Raw genomic sequence first — 23,070 nt, forward strand, 5'->3', positions numbered from 1 at the left:
TCGAGCCGACATCCTTGCGGAGATCAAAGTCGGCGCTTAATAGGGCCCGTGTAAGAATCAAACCGACGACACAGCCTAGAGAGAACAGCCGGTCTACCATCTGTTTACAATGTTGTAAAGTCAGCGTCAAATAGTGTGTGACACCCAAAGTTGCCAAAAAGCTGACAACACAACCTTATTTCAAACGTAGCAAAGACGTGCTGCAAACTATTTGGCTACATTAGGTGTCCAAGATTTTAGGACAACATAATTATTGTCCAACATATTGTCCAACATATTAGGTTCCAATGAAGTCTACGCTCCATCCATCCAGCGCCCATCATGTCCATCTAGGTATCTATTCAAATATTACAACAGTGTGAGTATATTGTATTTGCCTCAACTAATCGTTGCGCGACTTAATACTATGAATGCCTAAACATAAGCGGGCCCTTTGTGTAATGGGGGTAAGTAGTGAGTGGCGTTTTTAACGCAGTAATTAATACTTACTTGTGTAAGGTATCTTTAAATTTATTCAGGAACTTAATTACCAAGTTGGCCTGGCACTAAGCCGAGGCTAAATCCCTAACATATTTTCACCCCAATAATGTCACAGTTTAAACAAAGCTCTCCGAAATTGTGCGAAAGGTATGTGTTAGTCATTGTTAAATTGTAACCGACCTGTAATTACTTGCGAATTCCGAACTGAGTACGCAATGTTAGTTATCACTGTACAGTTTACTAATGCCTATAGGCAGGCACACATGTTGGTGACATCGAAAGATGTCGAAATTAACAATCTTACTAAACACTTATTAAAAAAAAACTCTCATAAAGCTCATTTATTTTTGCAAATAAGCTTTTAAAAAGCACTTTTACACGTCCCAGAATTAATCCTACCACTGCTTCGGAACAATAAATGGGCCATTATTTAAAAAGATAGTGGCTAAAATATTTGATTCTTGCGACCTTACGTAAAGTATAATTATTATGTCTTTGCTTCATTTGGCACATGTAAGACTAAAATAAATAACAGAAAGTGGTCGCATGAGACCGCGACAATAGCAATTGATTTCTACATATTTTGTCTTGTTTCGCTGGTACTTGAAGTGTTTATTTTGCGTGATTTTAGACTTATTCTATAAATTCTACTTAACGTTTATGAAAAAAATTATTGTACTGTTATATTTAGCCTACGTCACAGGCTATATCGGTGAATCGCATGCCAATGCGGTTACTGGCCCAATAAGAACCTATGACCTCGTGCTTCTGTCACATGTTTGATTTATAAGCGCTAAGTGGGACACAGTGCCCCAACGCCAGGGGCGAACCAACGGGACACTGGAAAACAAAGAGTTGCAGTTAAAGTGCTTGTTATTGTAAGTGGTGGATAACATAACATGGCATCCATCATCTGGAAGAAAACTAAGTAAGCAAGTAGAAGAAAAGGTAACTCGTGGGTAAGTAGGTAGGTATACTGCAATTGTTTACCCCTTAATATATTAGTAGTGGCGCTTTGTAACGGAGGGAAGTCGATATTATATTTCAAACTCCTCCAATTTTAAATTCGTTGCGGGTTCCAAGAAAGTTAGCTACTACTCAACCTCCAATGGTTGTGTTTCACATGAGGCCAAGCTGTAGATCCTGGCTACACAGGACTTGCAGTGGTGGGAAAATGTGGTGGGATAAATCCCGTATACAGAAGTAAAAGATAAGAATAGCTAAAAGTACCGTTTATAAACAGGAGTCCTGACCTCTCAGCTTATTCCCTATCAAGGAAGCGTATAAAGAATAGCGTAAATTAATTATTTATGGTTTTTAGCAGAACCAATAGCCACCTCAACAAATCAGCGGTCTTCGAGTGTTGTAACCATCTATCAGATGTCAAAGGAATAAGCATACAACACAGGCAAGGTTTGTACTTATTGGGTTAAACAGACGGACGCAGATTCCGCGACAAGTGTCCGTCGCGCCTTACTCGGCAACTAGTAGAATGCGCATGCGACTGCCGTAAAGATGGGTGCACAATGGAGCTGAGAACAACATTGTCATAAGGGATTTCATTGTCAAGACAGTGATTCTCTGTCAATAACGGCCTAATCTCTCTGGAGGTTTTGTTGGTAAAAGCGCATGGAACTGATTGCAAGGAGTCCTTCATAACCTACCTTCACTATAGTAAGGGTGTGAGTAAAGTATTAAAAAAAATATTTTACCATATCGTTGCAGAAAAAATGTCACTGGTGAACTGAGGCCTCATCTTGTAGTTACAGCATTGCATACTACGATGAATGGCTCTCAGGTTTGAAGTCGTTTTCGCTTCATTTAGCACTCCATGGTTTACATAGCTAATATTAAGAGAATAAACAAATCCATCTATTCGCTATTCTCACTCAGTGTGCCTCCACCCTGACACTACATATTCTCGCCGGCGCCGCGTAACAACGTAATTCGCCTTCCTACGTAATACTACGGAAAAAACTCACCAATTATTTTCGGAGACCGAGTATAAAAATACCACATTATTATTAATGCAGGTGCTTTATTGGCATGCCTCGAGAGAAATTCTCGGTACTCCCAATCGAGTACTCGAGATCTGGATCGACGAGAAATCGATTATCATATATTACGATGCGGTTGTAGAGTCAGATTTGATATTGCGTATGACAGGAACAGGAATGAGAACGTTCTTGCTGTATGAGTTTTCTGTAACGTGATTTCTTAGAACTTCACGAATATTTGGATTTAATTCGCACCATTTAATTCAAGTAACATTTGCTGTTTAACTATTGGATGGTCTATTCCTAAAAAGCTGAAGTAATCCACATGAAAACGGAAGGATTAATGATGTTATTTATTTACTATCAGGTACCAATAAGATCTTTCAGTCAAACAGTTCATTACCTTGTAAGCTTTAAATCAAATCAAACGTGTCACTCTTTAGCAATTCATTTTTAATTATTGATTAGGTTAATCTAAAATTTCAAAGGCTTTAACGTCATACCTACGAACCTTAATGCATTCATCCATAATCTTGCATTTTTAATTAGCATCGGAAGAAGTGAGAATTCCCAATATGGCAATGCTATGTCGACGCAAGTTAAGGAAGCTATTTTAAAACATTTCATTTGAATGAAAATCGGGAGTTACGTATAAACGATTATACAAATTGTAGAGCCGAGAAAAACCTTACAATTACCATGGTAATCGCCGTCTAATGGCACCAGATGTCGCCGCGGTCGGTGTAAGGAAATAAAACGCGGGATATGGACAACACTTATTGCTGTACCGATCCTAGTTAAACACTTATGTCCGTGCTTACAGCGGAATGTGAGCACGAAGCGAATGTCAAATATGTAAGACTTTATCGACATGATCTCTAGATTTTAGAACCTAAGTAACTTTCACCGTTTTGAAACATTTAACTATCTCCAGAAGGTACTTATAGTTTATAGATAGCAGACAATTATGTTATTGTGGGTTCGATTTCGACACTCTTTGACGTTGAAGAAAGTAAGTGTGTAATTTGATACAGGTACATATTTACATTCTATTGTATGGAGTCTTATGAGATATGTTAACAGAGGTAATCATTCATTGCCTATGCGGTGATGTCTGAATTGGATATAAAAGCTGTCAGTGTGAGCCAAAGGTTCTCAAAATGTATGATGTCAGTCCCATTTCGAAGCCAACCACCAAAAAAGAAACGCTTCGGAAGCATAAAGTCACGGTAATATTATCATACAGTATTGTAACTTCATATAAACGGACGAAACGCGAGAATTCCTTCGAAATTCAAATCTCGGTATGCTCTCGACATGCAAAAGTCGGGGGTGTCGCGAATGTGCCACTGCAATAAACGGACGATGTGTTGTTTTTTAAACAGTAAGCGCTCTTTTTTTTATAAAAAAGAGCGCATAAATAATTACAAGTACCTATTTATACTCCTCGGTCTTCTGTATGATTATACAGAAGACCGAGGAGTATAATCAACCACTTTGCCTGGCGTTTGTGGATTATGAGAAAGCCTTCGATTCGGTCGAGACCTGGGCTGTGCTACAGTCTCTCCAAAGGTTTGTACAAAAACGCCACAATGTCGGTCCGCCTCCAGGATCGGGACTCGAAACCTATCCAGTTGCAGCGAGGGGTAAGACAGGGAGACGTCATATCTCCAAAACTGTTTACCACCGCCCTGGAAGATGTCTTCAAGCTTCTGGACTGGAACGGATTTGGCATAAATATCAACGGCGAGTACATCACCCACCTTCGATTCGCGGACGATATCGTAGTCATGGCTGAGACCTTGGAGGATCTAGGCACAATGCTCGATGGCCTCAGTAGAGCGTCTCAACAAGTGGGCCTCAGAATGAACATGGACAAGACAAAAATCATGTCTAATGTCCATGTTGCACCCACTCCTCTGAAGGTTGGAGACTCTACACTCGAAGTTGTTGACAATTATGTATACCTGGGACAAACAGTCCAGTTAGGTAGGTCCAACTTCGAGAAAGAGGTCAATCGTTGAATCCAACTCGGATGGGCAGCGTTCGGGAAGCTTCGCCATATACTCATGTCCGAAATACCGCAGTGTCTCAAGACAAAAGTATTCGAGCAGTGTGTGTTGCCAGTGTTGATATATGGATCCGAAACGTGGTCGCTTACTATGGGCCTCATAAGAAGGCTCAAGGTCACCCAAAGGGCGATGGAGCGGGCTATGCTCGGAGTTTCCCTGCGTGATCGAATCAGAAATGAGGAGATCCGTAGGAGAACCAAAGTAACCGACATAGCTCGCAGAATTGCTAAAATCAAGTGGCAGTGGGCGGGGCACATAGCTCGTAGAGACGATGGCCGTTGGGGCAGGAAAGTTCTCGAGTGGCGACCACGGGCTGGAAGACGTAGCGTGGGCAGGCCTCCTACTAGGTGGACCGACGATCTGGTAAAGGTCGCGGGAAGAGCCTGGATGCGGGCAGCGCAGGACCGTTCATTGTGGAAAACCTTGGGGGAGGCCTTTGTCCAGCAGTGGACGTCATTTGGCTGAAACAACAACAACAACCTATTTATACAGAGTGTTAGGTAAATGGGTTTATAAGCCGACACTAGCCCATGTCAACATATGCATATAAATAGTATGGTGAAGTCAGTGATATCATCATTTTTTTTTTTTAACCTTTAACTGGTGACAAGCGGTCTCACAGGCCGGGCGGCGTCAGTGAAACATCGTTTCACCCCCTTCCTCGTACTTCCTATGTTTCACCGCTTCAGTAGCTTCGAGTTTAGTTGTGTCTACGCCGTAGATAAGGATATTTGCATCATTCAGCTCCAAATCGACAAGTTACATCGATGTAAAGTTCATCAGCGGTCTCTCAGACCGCATGTCACCAGTTACGTGACATTTTTTTTATACAGTTTTTTCGTATTTTTACAGTTTTTACTTGCAAATTATACTTAAATAACTAAAAAAGAAGCGTAGGATCATTAGTTGAGAATATAGTGCCACACTTTATGAAACAACTTGAAAATTCGCGATTTGAAAAATATCTGGAAAAGGAAGACGCAATTGGGTCGGAAGCCGAATATGTTCCTGAAAACATCGTTCTGGAGCAAAGTGACCATGATTCGGAAGCCGAAGAAAGTGTTTTTGAAGATAAAGGACCAATTGACGAGAATCAGTCAGAAAGTGAAAATGACGGTCCACCTTTATGCCAAACAATAAATGCCCTGACAGCCTATAAAAAATACAAAAGTTTCACCACTGCCAGTTTTCTAAAATGATAGGTTACCTACGTGTGATAGGTTTTTTAAAATTGGTTATTATTAAAACTATAATAAAAAATACAAATTTTGTTATAATTTGTTGATTTAAATTTATTTGTTTGCGATTATCGATATCATCTCTAGTTTTTTTATTTTATTACTACATATAATTTAACAGCAAGTTCTGCATTAAAAATGATATTTAGAATTTATTATTTCATTTTAATTTAATTCTTCTATATGCTAATAATCTGTTTTTAAAGATTGTGGTATGCTACCTTACCTAGTTTCTATGCTACAGTCTTGATACGGTAGCGGCCTCTCAGACCGTACGTCACCAGTTACGTTACACAAAAGCCATGTCACCAGTTAAAGGTTAATTTCCATACAAAATAAAATTTATAAAATCAGATTTGTAATAAAATCCAAATTATTAAAATGATGATATCAATTTTCTGACTTCACCATACCATTTATATGCACATGTTAACATGGGCTAGTGTCGGCTTATAAACCCATTTACCTAACACCCTGTATAATAATCAAGCATTTTGTACGCCTCAGTCGAGGCGCATACATTTTGCGGTCGGTTTATAAGATTTGTTACTAAATCATACATCATTACAAATATATTTTTTAAATGAAATATACTAATCACAAAACAACATGCATTTTTATCCTATTTCACTCACGAAGTATTTTGTTTTTCAAAATAAAATTAAAAACTTACAATCACAAAACTAGATAGAAATTATAAGTAGGCAGATGTAATGAAAATAGGGTCTACAGGTGGGCAGCCCTATCGCATGTTGTCATACCGTGACGTACCGCGCGGCTGTTGACATTTATTTGAAAAATATGGCCGAGTTGGAATACTGTATAGATAGTATTACCGTGATAAAGTGTAGGTTACATTATAAATTGAATGTTGAACATTACATCAATTTTAACAGTGAAGTGGTTTTATAAATTGAATTTCAAATATCGTAATACGTAACTTGATCTAAAAATGCTCACTAAATCAATAGTGTCTGCCTATCATAGAAGATGTTCCAGAAAGATGAAACGACGACATAATCAAGTGGTCAAAGTTACATAGCTAAAGCCCGATTCGACCAAACTTTTATCCAAGAATAACTCCCGGTATAACTGGCACATTGACAGATTCAGTATGGGAAATGTCAAAACTGACGATTTATTCTGAGATTAAAAGATACTTATCTTTGGTCGAATCCACCCTAAAACAGTTAAGGATTAGGTTTGCAGGCTGTATGCATGAAGCAATTTTTTTTTTCAATAATAAAATGAACACAAAAATGCACCGAAAGTTTGAGAGTCTGGATGATAACATTAAAACTGATCACTCCACTGATGTGTCCCACTTGTTGCGGCCTGTCGGTCGGCAAACTTGACCCCCGGCCACAGTGAAAGTGAACAGTAGCTCAGTGAGGACACTGAACCGATCGATCATCACTGATACGTTTTAATTGTTTGTTCGAGATAATCGAATGTCTAAAATTCTAAATAGAGTCTTTGAATTACATTGTAAGGAAAAGTAATGGTAGAAACTTTTGACAAATTATTCGACAGTTTAATTTCAATGCCAGAAGAAAAAGCGAAAGAGAATGCTGATCTGAAAAGCAATATTGAAATGTAGGACTTAGACTGAATTGCACCATCTTACTTTGACTTTAACAAATGTCAAAAATCTGACAAATTCCATACAAAAACACCTTATTGTTATAGTTACTGTTAAAGTACGATGGAGTAATCTTTTTTGTATTGATTAACTATCCTTAAAAATCAATAAAAGTAAATTGATTCTATCCTTAAAAATCAATAACATTTTAAAAAGTCATCTTGCTGATAAGATTTTCAATAGGTATATCTTACACCAAGTAAGTATAACTGGATAAAAAATGCCTCATGATTATATTCAACTTCCTTAGATGCTCGACTATTCTAAGCTTATTAATAAAGAAACTTGTAGAATTATATCTGTATTAATAAAGAAACTTGTAGAATTATATCTCGGGATGACACATTCGCATTAAAAATTGATAATAAGTATATTAAATGCAATGATAAGGTAGCAAACGCATTCGAAGGTTACTTCTCAAATGTACCAATCATAACAACAAGCAATCTTAATTCATGTTCATATCAGGCAATGTCTCTTCTCGAGGGTTGTGTTGATGTTTGCAATAGCCCATTAAAATTTAGACAAATAGACCCCATAGTTATTATAAAAACTTTCAAAGAACTAAATATAAAAAAGACAGAGGATATATGGGGCATATCAACAGACATAATAAAACCCATCATTCCTCTTATAGCTCCCCATTTAGCTCATATCTTTAATGAATGTATTAACGAAGGTCAGTTCCCTACCCTGATGAAACATAGTAAAATCATACCATTATTTAAAGCAGGAGACAAAAGTGACCCATCCAACTTTAGACCTATATCGATACTACCTGCGCTCAGTAAAATATTTGAAAAAATTATTTTCAATCAACTACTGTCTCATTTTAACTTAAATAAACTGTTTCATGAAAAACAATATGGGTTCACAAAAGGGAAAAGTACGACCGATGCAGGGGTTGCTCTTATCAAACACATTTTCGATGCTTGGCAGGAGAAAAAAGATGCTATTGGTGTATTTTGTGACTTATCGAAGGCGTTTGACTGTGTTGATCATCAAACTCTGTTATTTAAGCTAGAACATTATGGCGTATCAGGCAAGGCCTTAAGCCTATTACACTCTTACCTCTCAGACAGATTACAAAAAGTAAATATTCACGGAACTAACTCTTCGGGCGCCCCCCTAAAAATGGGAGTGCCCCAAGGCTCAATACTGGGACCATTGCTCTTTCTGATTTATATAAATGATCTACCTTTTTATTCAAAGGACCTTTGTGAGATAGTATTATTTGCTGATGACACTTCTTTAATTTTTAAAACTGACAGGCGTCAGGAAATATTTGACGACGTGAATAATGCTCTTTCCAAAGTATTAGACTGGTTTACAACTAATAATTTGCTATTAAACGCAAAAAAAACTAAATGTTTAAAATTCACTATGCCTAATGTCAAACAAGTTAATACTAATATTACAGTAAATAATGAACGCATTGAACTGATAAACTCTACTGTCTTTCTAGGTATTACCCTAGACTGTAAATTACAATGGGGCCCCCATATTGCTGCCTTGGCGGGAAGACTTAGTTCAGCTGCCTTTGCGGTGAGAAAGATCAGAAACTTGACTGATGTTGAAACAGCAAGGCTTGTATATTTTAGTTATTTTCATAGTATTATGTCTTATGGTCTTTTACTGTGGGGCTCAGCAGCAGACATAGAATCAATTTTCATTTTACAGAAAAGAGCTGTCCGGGCAATATACGGTCTTAAACCACGTGACTCGCTTAGAGAAGTTTTTAAAGAAATCAATATATTGACTGTGGCTTCGCAATACATATTTGATAACATTATGTATGTCCGTAAACATATACATTTATTTACTAAGAAAAGTGACGTCCACTCATTTAACACGAGACATAAAAATAAACTTGCTGTTCCATCATTTAGGTTGCATAAGATAGGTAATTCATTCTTGGGGAAATGTATTACCATATTTAACAAAATACCACACAACCTTGTCGAATTGCCAATAAACAAATTTAAGATACATATAAAAAATACCCTTATGTCCAAAGGGTACTACAAGGTTCGAGACTATATTGATGACAAGGATGCGTGGTCAGTTCAGTCTGCACATATTTGATGTACTTAAATTTGACTATTCTTACCGTTAGATAATTCCTGGCAATAAGTGGTGACTGAGTTTGTTCCGGCGTTTCTTCTCAGCACTTGCCATATGTTTGTCTCGAAGCGCTGGTAGGGCCCAAAAGATAAGGAGACATGTAAAGTGCCCCATAAGGGCTACCTTTTCTTTTTTTATTATTTTCTATTGACGTTCATAAGTGCCACTTGTGGTCTAAACTGAATAAATATTTTTGATTTTGATTTTGATTTTGTTTGCATAAGCTGCAACACCCTGTATAGAAAGGTGCGTAATTATGTATGTAGGTTGTAAGTAATACAACCAATTTAATTATCACCAACAATTTTATCCTACTCCGAGTATGGTTAAAAATACATCAATTACAATCTACCTAATAGATGCTCAACTATCCTAGGCATACCTGCAGACCAAGATGCTATCAGCTGATTGCGGGGCAGAGGGGAAGACGGCTCGTTAGACAGCCATCTTCCGTGTAAACATCAATTAAATGCCAGATTAAATAACTACGTTCCGGTGAGCAACACGTGATTAACATTATCTAATATGTTAATGAAACTGTCTTAAGGAATAGACGTTTGATTATTGGGATTTAGAGAAAAACACTATGTTATTATAACGTGATTTATAATAAAGTGTTACATAAAATTAATTAAAATTAACAAACTGTTATACTCGTACAACTAACCTAAACCAAACGGTAGAGTTCACGAATACGACGACTTCATTTGTTTCTTAAAAGATTTTCCCTCTCATTCATTAAAACAAAATAGTCATAACTCAACAGTTCTAATTTCAGCACTGCTTTGTCTCTTTTCATCAATATTTGCCAGAAAGTGACAAGTTCATTATTATATCAGTCATCGCACGCCAGTAAACCGTTTCTAAGCGCGAACTAGGTGTGCTCTCCATTCATTTTGCTTTTGTTCAGGTTATTCTGGGATCCCAGGAATGCACTAATGACTGCCGACGATGAGATAGAAACGCCGCATACCACGACAGAATAAAACTACATAAATTTATTAAGCCCGATGAGTGCTCCTACATAAATTCGCCATTCGTAATGATTGTGCATTTATTACCATCATTGCTTTATGTGAGCGAGCTATTTTTGCCATCGAGTGCAATGTTTTGTTGCAAGAATTCGAAATATGAGCAAATGTTGATTGTATGATATCAGTTGTGTCATCTAATTAGTGTTTTTAAGATAAAGAAATCTCCAGTGTATTTCATATTACGAAGCGGTGAGGAATTTGGTGTTTCGTTTGGTTTGTTAAACTTTTTAAGATACGATTTGAAACAATGGGAAAGCCGTGGGGCATGTTGAGTCGTGATCACTGTATCTGTCGTTATGGTCTCAGTATTAATTTAATGTCAGAGCATTCGCGATATTTATACGTCTAGGTATTTCGTGCTGTAAAATTTAGATAAGCATAAAAACGTTGATCAAGGCCAGATTATGCATGTTTCTGCTACGTTTTAGTATCACGAATTTGTTCCCGTAAATGTTAAAGGTATTTGAAACCGACACCTATCTCGGTGAATAATTTTGACTCTTTAAGGCCATACCTTTAAGGTGCCTTGGCATTTGGATATTTGTTAAACAAATATTAGTGTTAATAAAATGTTATCGTTTCCCCGGAAACAGAAATTATGCGTTTGTTTTATGCCACGTGATTTGTAATATTTGTTCTGATTTAATGAAAATTATCAAAAGCTTTCGGTATTAAGAATAATTATTTAAAAGGATAATTTGATTGAAATATCCCAAAACAAACATGTTCTCATGATAATCATCCACATACCATCTGAGGGGCTGACATGTTTGTAAGTGGCAGAAGACGTATTATGGCCAGCTGTCTGCCAGGGCCGGACTAAGGACAATATTTATGACGGTATTTAGAGAAAGCAATGGGAAGACAAACTCCAAATACATAAAAGTAAGTCGTTTCATTGGATAAAATTACGTGCAATATTTTCAAGCTACCAATATTTTTTGACACATTCCCCTACGTAGTAGTAACACTAGTGGACCAATTAAGTACTTCGCCAAGTCATTGGTTATTCAAGGTTCATTCAAGATAGAATATCCTTCCTCAATAAAATTTAGAACTACTAGGTAACTCAGTAAAATTTAGAACTTTTAAGAGCAGAATGTCCAACTTTCTATCCACTGAATTACGGAGGCGTTAATACATTGAACGCCACCTACTAGATAAACAGTAAGGGAACATTCACGAAATCTTCTCCATATCAAGTTAGGGATCAAATTTATGAAAAACAAACGGCTTCGCAAAATATATCAATTCATGTAGGTATTCAGTTAAAGCTAAATAAGTATTAAGTTATTTAATAGTAACCAAAATTGTCTATAAATAGCGTCTGTATTAGAGGAAGGCGCTAATGACTGCAACACAGTCTTTGACTACTGCAGTCATTAACGTTTCAATTTGTCTATGCAGAATTGTAATTGGCTACAAAATAAAGTTTTATTTATTTTATTTATTTATATTATTTAAAAGTAAAAGTTCAACCAATTCTGTCCCTGCATTACAGAAATAACGCGGCATGCCAATAATGTAAATGAATGCACCGGCTTCGCCCGCATTTAGGTTTAGGTCTAGACTGAGACGAACTCGCCCGCCCCTTCACTGACTCACTTGATAAGGTATGGTACGGCACGAGGCCCCTACTATGTGCCTTGTCATTTGAAAAGTTAGATGGATTCTTTTACATTTTTGATATGGACATTATTGTTTCAGGAATCTGGGCATAAGCTTCTTTTATTATTTAAGAAATAGATGATTCAAGAACCGCTCCTTTAATCTAGTGGTAAGCAAATGGAATCCACGAATGTACAAGAAAGACTGACTGGATGGAGGAGTGACGAAGGATTGTGAAGCTTGCAACCAAACCATTTATGACTACCACGACCACTCTACATTTGATGGTAGGGCTTGTTTTAAGTCTCAAGTCATAATGTTAGCAGCATTGGTGTATTTTGGAAGTTAGAGGTGAGATAGTCACAGAAAACTGTGGCTGAAGATTCCAGGATAGCTCGCTTCCACCTTCACTAAGGCTGAGTTGCGCCATCTAACTTTAACCGTGACTACAACGATAACCGGTGATTTTTGTATGAAGTTTGACTTTTGACATTTGTTAAAGTTAAAATAATATGGTGCAACCCAGCCTTAGTGAGATGCAGGCTTATCCGACATGGATTAAAAAAGATCTCGCAGTGTTCAGTTTGCTGTGCCATCGAAGCTGATAAAATGGAATTTTACTTGTTACAAATTGATATTTTTCGTGACATGCTAACTTATTACGTCTAGCATAACAAGCGGTACTTAGCACCGATCAGTGCGAAAGACGATCATCTCGTAGAAAGCCCGCGTTTCCCACGAGCCCACGGTAACGCCCGCAGTTAGCAATTAGCGTCCCCGCGACCGGACTGTTAACATTCTTCCTTATGCGTCGGTGAAAAGAAACTAGATAGCGCCACGACAAACATTTGAGCAAATATTTTCACGTGACGTAACGGGTTAAGAATTTTGCGAATAGTGATGAGTGAGTTTTTGGTTTTATCGATCGAAAAATTATTTTTCAGTAAACTCACTTATGGAAATAGAAAATAAGTTTATTTTAGTGCTCTTTTAGTATATTAATATTATTGAGATATTAATTTGTGCTGTTGAGATGAAGACGGAGCTAAAAACTCTTTCGCACTCTCTGATATAAAATAAGTTTAACCCTCCGTGTACGAGGTGACTAAAAGTTACGTCAGGTGGGGTATGACACACCCCAATATCCCTTTCGCACCTGAGATTTTCGTTCCTTTGTTTTGCAATGAAAACTATATTATTTTGGCAAAGAAGTGGTAATATTAATGTAAAAAAATAGTTAAAAAAATCCAGCGTATAACAGGACTTTGGAAAGTCGATATCACGATAGTGAGCTCTGGGGTTGACTTCTACCAACTCACGATCGTGCATTTATAAGTTTTAATGAGATTTTTATGCAATGATAATGTCCGCTTACCAGAAAAATATTTATAATGAAATAAAATGCATCTGGTTATTAGAAAAGACTTATTTAATAATTGCTAACATTATAGCTTAGGTACAACATTACAGTATTTTGTTTTCATTGGAATGTAAATGTTCTTTCAACAGACAAATTAGAAATTAAACGAAATTCACATAATTTTATATGAGATCATTTTCATGTTCATTTGCGAGATAAACTCATGTTTCTTAGGAAACAAAAATTTAACACAAAAACAAAGAAATTAACTAAAAGGCCTTTCTGGCTGTGCAACTTTACTACGTGGTTTGCCGTGCCCCCAGTGCTGTCCTTGCGTTACAGGTGCGTTGCCGGCCTTTAAGGTAAAGATACGCTCTCTTCTTGAAAGCTTGCATATCGTATCCGTCCGGAAACACCGCAGACGACAGTCCATTCCACAGTTTGGTTGTACGGGGCAGGAAGTTTCTAGAGAAACGTACTGTTGTGGACTGCCAACCATCTAAGTGGATGGAAGTGCTGTCGGGTAGATCGGTGGCGAAAAGTGGCGGCAGGAATAAGTCCGGACAATTCTTCGGAGCACTCCCCGTGATACATGCGATTGAAGATGCACAGTGAGGATACATATCTCTACGCAGCGCCAAGGGGTCAAGCAAATCCGAAATGTCTTGGCAGTCAACGATTCGAGCTGCTCTCTGTTCAATGCGGTCCAGAGGGAGAAGTTGGTACTGGGGCGCACCTGCCCAAAGATGAGAACAGTATTCCATATGAGGCCGAACCTGCGCCTTGTAAAGTTGCAGACGATGGGCTGGAGTGAAATACCGCCAGTACATTGCGATCCTAGGATATGAAAGTTACTATTGAACAAAGTGTCTGCTTTGACTTTTTAGAACATGATGGGTCTGCTTTTCTACCATCCATATTATCAGACGTAGACTTCCTCTTAGATATTCAATTGCCCAGCTGCCACAGATGGGTGAGGCGGAGAGGACAGCTCAACTTCACCTTTTTCATCATTTTCCGGCTGCGGAGGGAACATCTCTTGGTCGTTGTCGACAAAGTCCAACTCGGAACAGTCACCCTCGTCGAGGAAGCCCAAAACGAGGTCGTTGTTCAATGGCAAATATCGAAAAATAACTTAAAAATTAATAAATTCACGATCATGCGTTGGTACAATTGCAACCCAGATATCACGATAGTGAGCTGGTATTTTTTTCATAAATTTAATCGGTAATTGCTTAGAATATATAAGAAATTTATAGTTATTCAGATGCATCATACACTCAATGATGTAATACAATCAAAATATCAATGAATTCCTACGAAAATTGCAATAAAATAAATATTACTTACGACGTCCAGTGACGGGGTCAAGAAACGCAGCCATTTTTCCGGTGCGCTCTCGGCCACTGATTCATTTAGCCGCCAAAACTGTTTTTTATTGGTTAGATCGATAAGCGCACGATAATGTGAGGTCGGTTTGGCGCGGAGAAAAGAATTTGGCGCGAACTTATAATTTTTCAAAGAAGAAACTCACGATCGTTTCATTCAGGTGCGAAAGGGATATACAAAGTGATAAAATTTTCATTCAACATTTTTTTAGGTGGAATTTAATATTTAATATTGATTATTTACGTATGCTAATTAGGTTTAAGAAATGCTCTGAGCTGAAAATATGTTTTATAACATTTTTATGATAAAAAAATAAAAAGACACAATTTCCGTTGTTCTTGTAATTTAGGCATCAGTTTCCTATGTATAATTTTTAATTAGTGCCTTTAATTATGACAACCGTTTTTATTTAACAAAGTACAAGTATTTACTTATAATTTAAAAGTAAATTAAAAACTGGAAGGGTATAAATTTGTTTTGATCATCGGTTTTCAATTTACCACAATTCTGATGAAAGAAAATGAGTATGCTCAGTACATAAAATGGGAGCGTAGCGTTTTATTTATTTATAAAATATGTTATTCCATTTCAGTAGCCCATAAATTGTATCACCAAGTATAAATTGTAGCCCATAAGTGTATGTTCACATACATCTTCGGATCTCAGTACTAAACTTCCAGATTTGCACTAAAAGTCATCTCATTTGACTAAAAGTGCTTGAAAATTTCAGATACCGAAAAATCACGAAAAATAATATTTGTATTGAATTTTATTCAATTGACAAAGCTAAAAATATATAAATTACACCAAAACTGTTAGATTTTTTTTTAAACTTTTTAACAACGTCCCGTACCAGGTGGGGTGTGTGACACCCACACGCACTTTAAAGGCATGTAACTCAGTTGGTAGTCACCGCTGGACTGATTTTGCAACGCTGATCGAAGCAGCAGTGTCATAATTCCAGCTACTGAGAATTTCAAATTCAGCACTTGCAAATTTTTAAAATTGTGGCTATTTTTAAAGGTCTGGGGTGTGTCACACCCCACCTCGTACAGCGAGGGTTAAAGATTATTTTCTGATGTAAGCTAGGCAGTTTCAACATCAATTATACAAAAATGTGGTCGGTCATTATATAAACTTTAAAAAGCCCTTTATTAATAAAGTAGGTGTGTATAATCAATTTTAATTTATGATTTTCATTGGTAGGTCAATAATAATTTGTGGGAATTTATTATACTTATTCATACATTTGCCCATGTATAAATTACCAAACAGAGAAGTCTGACTATGAAACGACAGAATAAGCTATAATTAAATAAACAGGGTTTAAATTACACCTTACGTATAGTTTTCAATATAATACGGAAACCTACAAACCACGTGCCTATGCAAACACATGGCCGTCGAGAAATTCCATCACGATCTTAAAGTAAACCTTTTAAAAATTCTGCAATACGATACGATCACCAATTTACAATAATCAGTTATCCAATACTTGACGTAACCATCGATAATTTCTTCGTCCATCCCTAGGTGACAACAAAAGTATAAGGGCCACAGCAGACATGCTACTTTCAGCATCGGCGATCGGCGATTTTGCTACTGTGTCGTTGCAGCATTGCGATTTCGCGACTTCATGCGTTCGGACGCGGTATCGGTATCGAGCTTTTTAGCGACTCTATCGATGCAGCATCGCGATTTCGCGACTTCATGCGTTTGGACGCGGTATCGGTATCGAGCTTTTTAGCGACTCTATCGATGCAGCATCGCGATTTCACGACTTCATGCGTTCGAACGCGGTATTGGAATCGCGCGTTTTAGCGACTGCTGTCGTTGTACGGAACTTCCGAAAGTGACTCAATCGCCGCGTTTGGTGTTTTAAGTGACTATTTATTGTATGTTATTGCATTTAGCATTTAAAAAGCAACTTAATCGCCGATCATAACTGCGAAAAGTAACATGTGTGCTATGGCTCCAAAACGGCGAAAGCGCACGCACCGCGCATGCGTAGTTGCTTACAATGCAGGTGAAAGCCTTGGATGAGTCGTGACAGTTGCATCGTTATGCGTCCGCGCATAATAGATCTGCGGTGCGACGTAATCTGCGATTATTACTGGCTCCCGTGCGAGCTGCGGGCTTAAGGCGCAGTTACTTTGTTTATGTATCGAACTAGCGGCCGCCCGCGACTTCGTACGCGTGGATCCCGGGGTGGAGTTTCGTAAAATCCTGTCTTAGCGGATGCATACGTCATAATATCTACCTGCATGCCAAATTTCAGCCCGATCCGTCTAGTCTAGTGGTTTGGGCTGTGCGTTGATAGATCACTATGTCAGTCAATCACCTTTGAGTTTTATACAGGGTGACTGGAACTCAACCCGCCATATCTAATATGCGTATAGAGGAGGTCATTTGCTAATTATTGAACCTTACTTTCTATGTCTAAAGTTTTATAGTTTAGGAGATATGTCAATTTTTATACTTTTTTCAAATTTTTCCGAAATTTGACCTAAAAAAGTTTTTTTTATTAGATATTAATATCGAATATGTCTTTATTCAAATAAAATAGATTTCTGATCCAGATAATGATTGAATAACTAGTTACGAGCCGCCAAAGTCTAACAAAAGTACAAACCACGAAAAAAAATTGTACTTCGAATTCGATTTAAAAAAAAACTAATGGTGATAATGGATTGCCAATAATCTTAAAAATATCTCTAGCTTCTCTTCTTTCCAATGATATATCACACGTTGTAATTAGATATTGAAATTTGTCAAAAATTCAAAGTTTATGGAAGAAAATGGAGTAATAATACAAAAATTATCCATACAAAGTTGATTTTGAATTTTTTTAAAATCTTTTCTTCATAATGTGATTATTATTTTAAATTAATTTTCCAAAAAACACACAAAAATAGTTATGAAAAGGAGTATAGCAGAAAATATGAGATGTTTGAAGAAACTTTGTATGGATAATTTTCGTATTATTACTCCATTTTCTTCCATAAACTTTGAATTTTTACTAAATTTCAATATCTACTTACAACGTGTGATATATCATTGGAAAGAAGAGAAGGTAAAGATATTTTTAAGATCATTGGCAATCCATTATCACCATTAGTTTTTTTATAAATCGAATTCGAACTTGAATATTTTATCGTGGTTTGTACTTTTGATAAACTTTGGCGGCTCGTAACTAGTTATTCAATCATTATCTGGGTCTGAAATTTATTTTATTTGACTAAAGGTTTATTCGATATTAGTATCAAATAAAAAAATCGGTTAAAATCATGCGAGAAAAAAAAATTAAGCAGTTTTTAGGTCAAATTTCGGAAAAAGTATGAAAATTGACATATCTCCTAAACTATGAAACTTTAGTCATAGAAAGTAAGGTTCAATAATTAGCAAATGACCTCCTCTATACGCGTATTAGCTATGGCGGGTTCAGTTCCAGTCACCCTGTATAATATATAGATTCGGCTCGGAAAACCGTGAAAAATACAGCTAAGTATCTATTAGGAGAGGTTGAACAAATAAAATAATATTTTAATAGGAAGCAAATAGAAGATTGATGGCCAACGGCCTACTTTCTTACCAGAAGGGATGGGATAGGAAGACTGATGAATTGTAGAGTTGATGATGATGATGACAAGTTCGCCTTTTGTACTGTTGTTTATATTATGTTTTTGTAATCTGTCTAACAATCAATTGACTGTGGGAACTTACTTGTGCACCATCCAAAAGGTAACCAATAATTTTAATTAAACTTCAAATAAGGTAAAACTCCATTCTTCGAGTTGTGTTATTTTTCTAATTCTTAAGTATGCATATTGCCTTCCCCTTAAGTTAATGTTAGTAATAATAATGATGAGTATGAAATTAACTGTGGGAAATGGTAAACGCAAACAGCATACCGTTTTTAAATATAGTTAGTTCCTTAAACTTTGTAATTTATTCTTTGTGTAAACCACAAAGTCATTTTAAATTTGAATTAAATTTGAAATTGACGTAAATAAGAAGCAATTGTGTTGATTGCAACAGTTAGATGCACTTTAACCACTATAACAAAAACGCATTCCATATCACAGTTAAACCACAATTATTGTGCTCTTACGTTTGTGCGTATGATCTTCAATAGTTAATCTTATTGCAATAAGGTAAAAGCTATAATTGATCAGCCGAAATCTTCCGAAGCGCAGACGCATGTGGTCTCTGTATGCGCAGTGACAGGCTTCTCTCTCGATCGACTGACGTGCGAACATGAATCCGAGATACATCATAATTACATTAACTTTTGATGTATGTGCCACACGCTGTCGTGTACCGAATTTATTACAACAATCAACTAGGTAGCTAACTTAATCGAACCACTTAATTTAACGAATATTGATATCACACATTAACATTCACTTCATGGTTTTAATAAAGCAATAAATAATGCTGAAGATCCGTATATATCTCCCGGATTCCACAACTATCTCGCCATCGACCTTGCATTTATGAAAAGTAAAAGAAGGTAATTGTCCAGACAAGTGACAAATATTTACATTATATATCATCCTCATTGTATGAAGAAATACTTCAAAAGCAGAATTAAATTTAAAGAGTATAACACACAAAGGCATTCCAAGAGTTCGTGTGTGATCGTATTGGATTATTTGGGTTTAATAAAATTCCTGAAGCGAAAAACTCTTGAGGAAATCCCCAAAATTCTTCACAGAATCTTTACAATTAAATAATAGCTCTTCTTACATTTTAGTATCATAAATCAGTTCTACGCTTCATCAATGACTCATGTTTATGAGTCATCTAATCGCAATTTCTCATTTTGAAACGCAAACGACTCTACCAACAGATTATTAAAGTATTACATACCTATTATAACACTATTATGATCAATAAGAAAGCATGAGAATAGATGTTATCTGTTATTATTGCTGCCGGTAGCTTTTGTTTAACTGCCTATTTGAAAGTAACGAAATTGATTGCAAAAAGACAAAATGTAGGCAGTTCCTTACACCCGTGGTTGTAGATTAAGCGATGTTTGATTCTTTCGAGACATCGCTATTGTAAAAATTCGCGAATTGCATAACATTAATCAGTTCTGGTGGTATTTCATTTGTCAAGAGATACCATCGGCTTTCCTCGCTACGGGAACAATAACACGTAACAGAAAGTGAAAACAATTAAAATATTTGAGCTTTATTTTATTTATGATGACATCGATCATAACAATGATGTAATAACTTCGGCTAACTACACACAGACTACAGAGCCTAGTGAAAATATTGTTTAAAAGTCCATAGATAGGTACTTCAAGGACTCAGTAGTTGTCTGAAAATGTGTATACTTTTACATCAAACGGGTTGTACACGTACACCGTACTCCGAGCATTTTAACGAAGTGATTTTTCTTTTTAACGCCCGAAAATACGTCTTGTGAAAAGGAGTTGACAGCCCAAATTAAAAACTTTCCTCGAAATGGACATTCATTTAATCAATTTGTTAATTAACTTAATTATACTGATGGCAAACACAATAATAAACAAGAAAATAGGGTGCAAAACTGCGACTTAAATATTACAAAGATTTTTTCAGAGAAACCTAAGGAGTGCAAAGAGAATAGTGGACATTATGCTTGATGAAAAGTTAAGCTATTCTGAAGTAGTTAAGTAGTTTTTTTTTCCTGTAGCTTCTTCATCAGCTTCCCTTCGTGGAGCCTTGATGCCATTAATGCCCCGTGCCGAGACGATAGGCGTTTTTATTGACGCCAGCGCATAATCCCAGCCTGAATACATTTTTCACAACCATACCTCGATATAATTCAAAACGCATTCGCTATAATTTATGTACAATCATCGCTTGAACACCATAAATATCTTTTATGGCAGTCGTAAGGAATTCAACGTAATTTTCGCGTGAAACCAGCAAACATTTGCGATATATACCGATCGATTTGGAATTACGAATACTGCCTCGAGAAAATATCTCATTATAAACGATCGAGTATTTCGAATAGACGTCTAGGTAATTATATACACGCAGGCAATATTTCAAACAAACTCATTATTGGAAGGGATACAATCACAACGAGTCGTCTTTTTCTGGTGCCACCAATACGTGTAAATAGCTGAGTGCGACTAGTAATTGCGCTTAATGTCGTCCTAAAGGCTATTCAGGTCGTTTTCAATGGGATATTTATTTTATTTTAATTCGAGTTTCGCCGACAGGGTTCCCTAGATTTTATCGTGTCACGCCTCTGCTCATTGTGAACTCGAGTATTAACCTGCCGTCCGTTTTGTTTTAAAAAACGCGGTGTACCTCAGCATTCGTGCGTTCTGTGCCTCTACCATGAGTTGCCATCGAAAACTTGTATTCGTATACTACAGTCGATAGAGTTTAAACGTGGATCGATGAAGTTTGCATTAAAATCATACCATGAGTTCAATTACCGTATACTTTACTCGCCAGCGATAATTCGATGGTTTTGTGATGTCATGTTGGTGAACATGTTAACGTATCCAACTTCACACTCTATGAATGGATGAATGAAAGAACGAATGCCGCTCCTTTCTAACTATATAGAAAAGATAGAGTAGGAAATAACGAAAATGTCAAAAATAACACAGCAAAATTTAAGTGTCCTAGAACAGTGCTTAAAGCTGAATTAACATGATGATTTTAAATTTGTATTGTTTATTTCTTGTCATTGCGACTTTGACACAGCTGTTGTCATGACAACAGATAACAAAACATGTTTTGTTGAAGGATTATTGATGAATAATTTTCCACAAAAAATTAGATTTTAACCACGATAGGAAAATGAGAACCTGCGCCTATCCGTTTAAACCGATTGTAGAATTTATGGAAAGGTAAGTTAAGTAAAAATAAACATACTATGTAGTGGAGGAATTTCGATAATAAACGAATAATTTTGAGCTGTTTTTTTTTGGAGAAATACAACCTTTCCAGCATAACTTCCACGTGCCTAGCTAAAATTCAGTAATATGAGTGCTAGATTTATATTTTCTAGATACAATAAAGTTGTTTTTCTATAGATATGGCGATCTGAGTATGCCCACTGAAGGGCCCCAAGAAAGAGCCAACGATAGTCAACGGTGGGTGGAACTAACGGACACGCGAACGTGAAATGCTGATGCCACCGGCGACACGAAAACTACTGAGAAATTGAGAAAAGTGTGTATAAATACCTACTACTTTATTCATTTTGATTGCTTTTATCTTATTTCGTCATTATTATTTGTAATGTTTATTTGTTAAGGTGTGGAGTGACTTTAAACAGCAAGAAGAAGGCAACTCGCATACACAGAGCTGCCAAGGGAACACTGGACTGGTGGCGGTCCAGGTTCTTCCCTGAAGCCAAAGGATTTAGAGCAGAGTGCTTGTAAATAACTACTTGTAAATTAAATCCATAATAAAGACCTAGGGTAACTGGATGGATATACCTACCTTATTATTGTAAAACTTAAGATATTATAATTAATTAAATACATTATATTGTTTTAATCTTTCATGGTCACTAAAACATACATGGTAGCAATCTTGTCAGTAATAATAATTAAGTAAATACATATCCTACTAATATTCTACTTAATATTAAAAATGCGAAAGTTTGGATGTCATTATGTCTAGATGTTTGTTAATCTTTTACACGCAAAAAATACTGAACGGATTTTGATGAAACTTTACAGTATTATTGTTTATAACCCAGATTAACATATAGGCTATAATTATGACGATCTGTGACAAACTAAATTTCACGCGGACGAAGCCGCGGGCAAAAGCTAGTTGAAAATAAAATGATAAATTTTTATTGACTATTTATTTCACAAAACCTAATACATAAAACACAGACTGATTAAAAACAAAAGTAAAATTCAACTTAAGAAAATACATATTCATTGTCGGATTGGCTTTCTATCATGATCTCGTAAGGCTGCGTTTCCACCAGTGATGTGCGAGGATGCGTAGCGAAGGATGTGTTTGTAAAGAACCAATAGAATCGCTTCATTTACCTCGCCTCGGTCAGCACATCTCTGGTAGAAAAGGCTCAGGCTGTACAACACTAATGAGCATTTTCAAATCTCTGCTACACATTCTCGTACGATA

General features: G+C 36.5%; 1 long non-coding RNA gene across 1 annotated transcript; it reads left to right on the top strand.

Moving 5' to 3' along the window:
• The first annotated feature begins 21,594 nt into the window (after positions 1-21,594).
• On the top strand, positions 21,595-22,453 carry LOC135074151 (uncharacterized). The gene is made up of 3 exons (XR_010257760.1): positions 21,595-21,812; positions 21,999-22,137; positions 22,223-22,453. It is a non-coding gene; the product is annotated as an uncharacterized LOC135074151 (long non-coding RNA).
• Positions 22,454-23,070: the final 617 nt, after the last annotated feature.

This window comes from Ostrinia nubilalis, chromosome 8 (genome assembly GCF_963855985.1).
Source record: "Ostrinia nubilalis chromosome 8, ilOstNubi1.1, whole genome shotgun sequence".
NCBI lineage: Eukaryota > Metazoa > Arthropoda > Insecta > Lepidoptera > Crambidae > Ostrinia > Ostrinia nubilalis.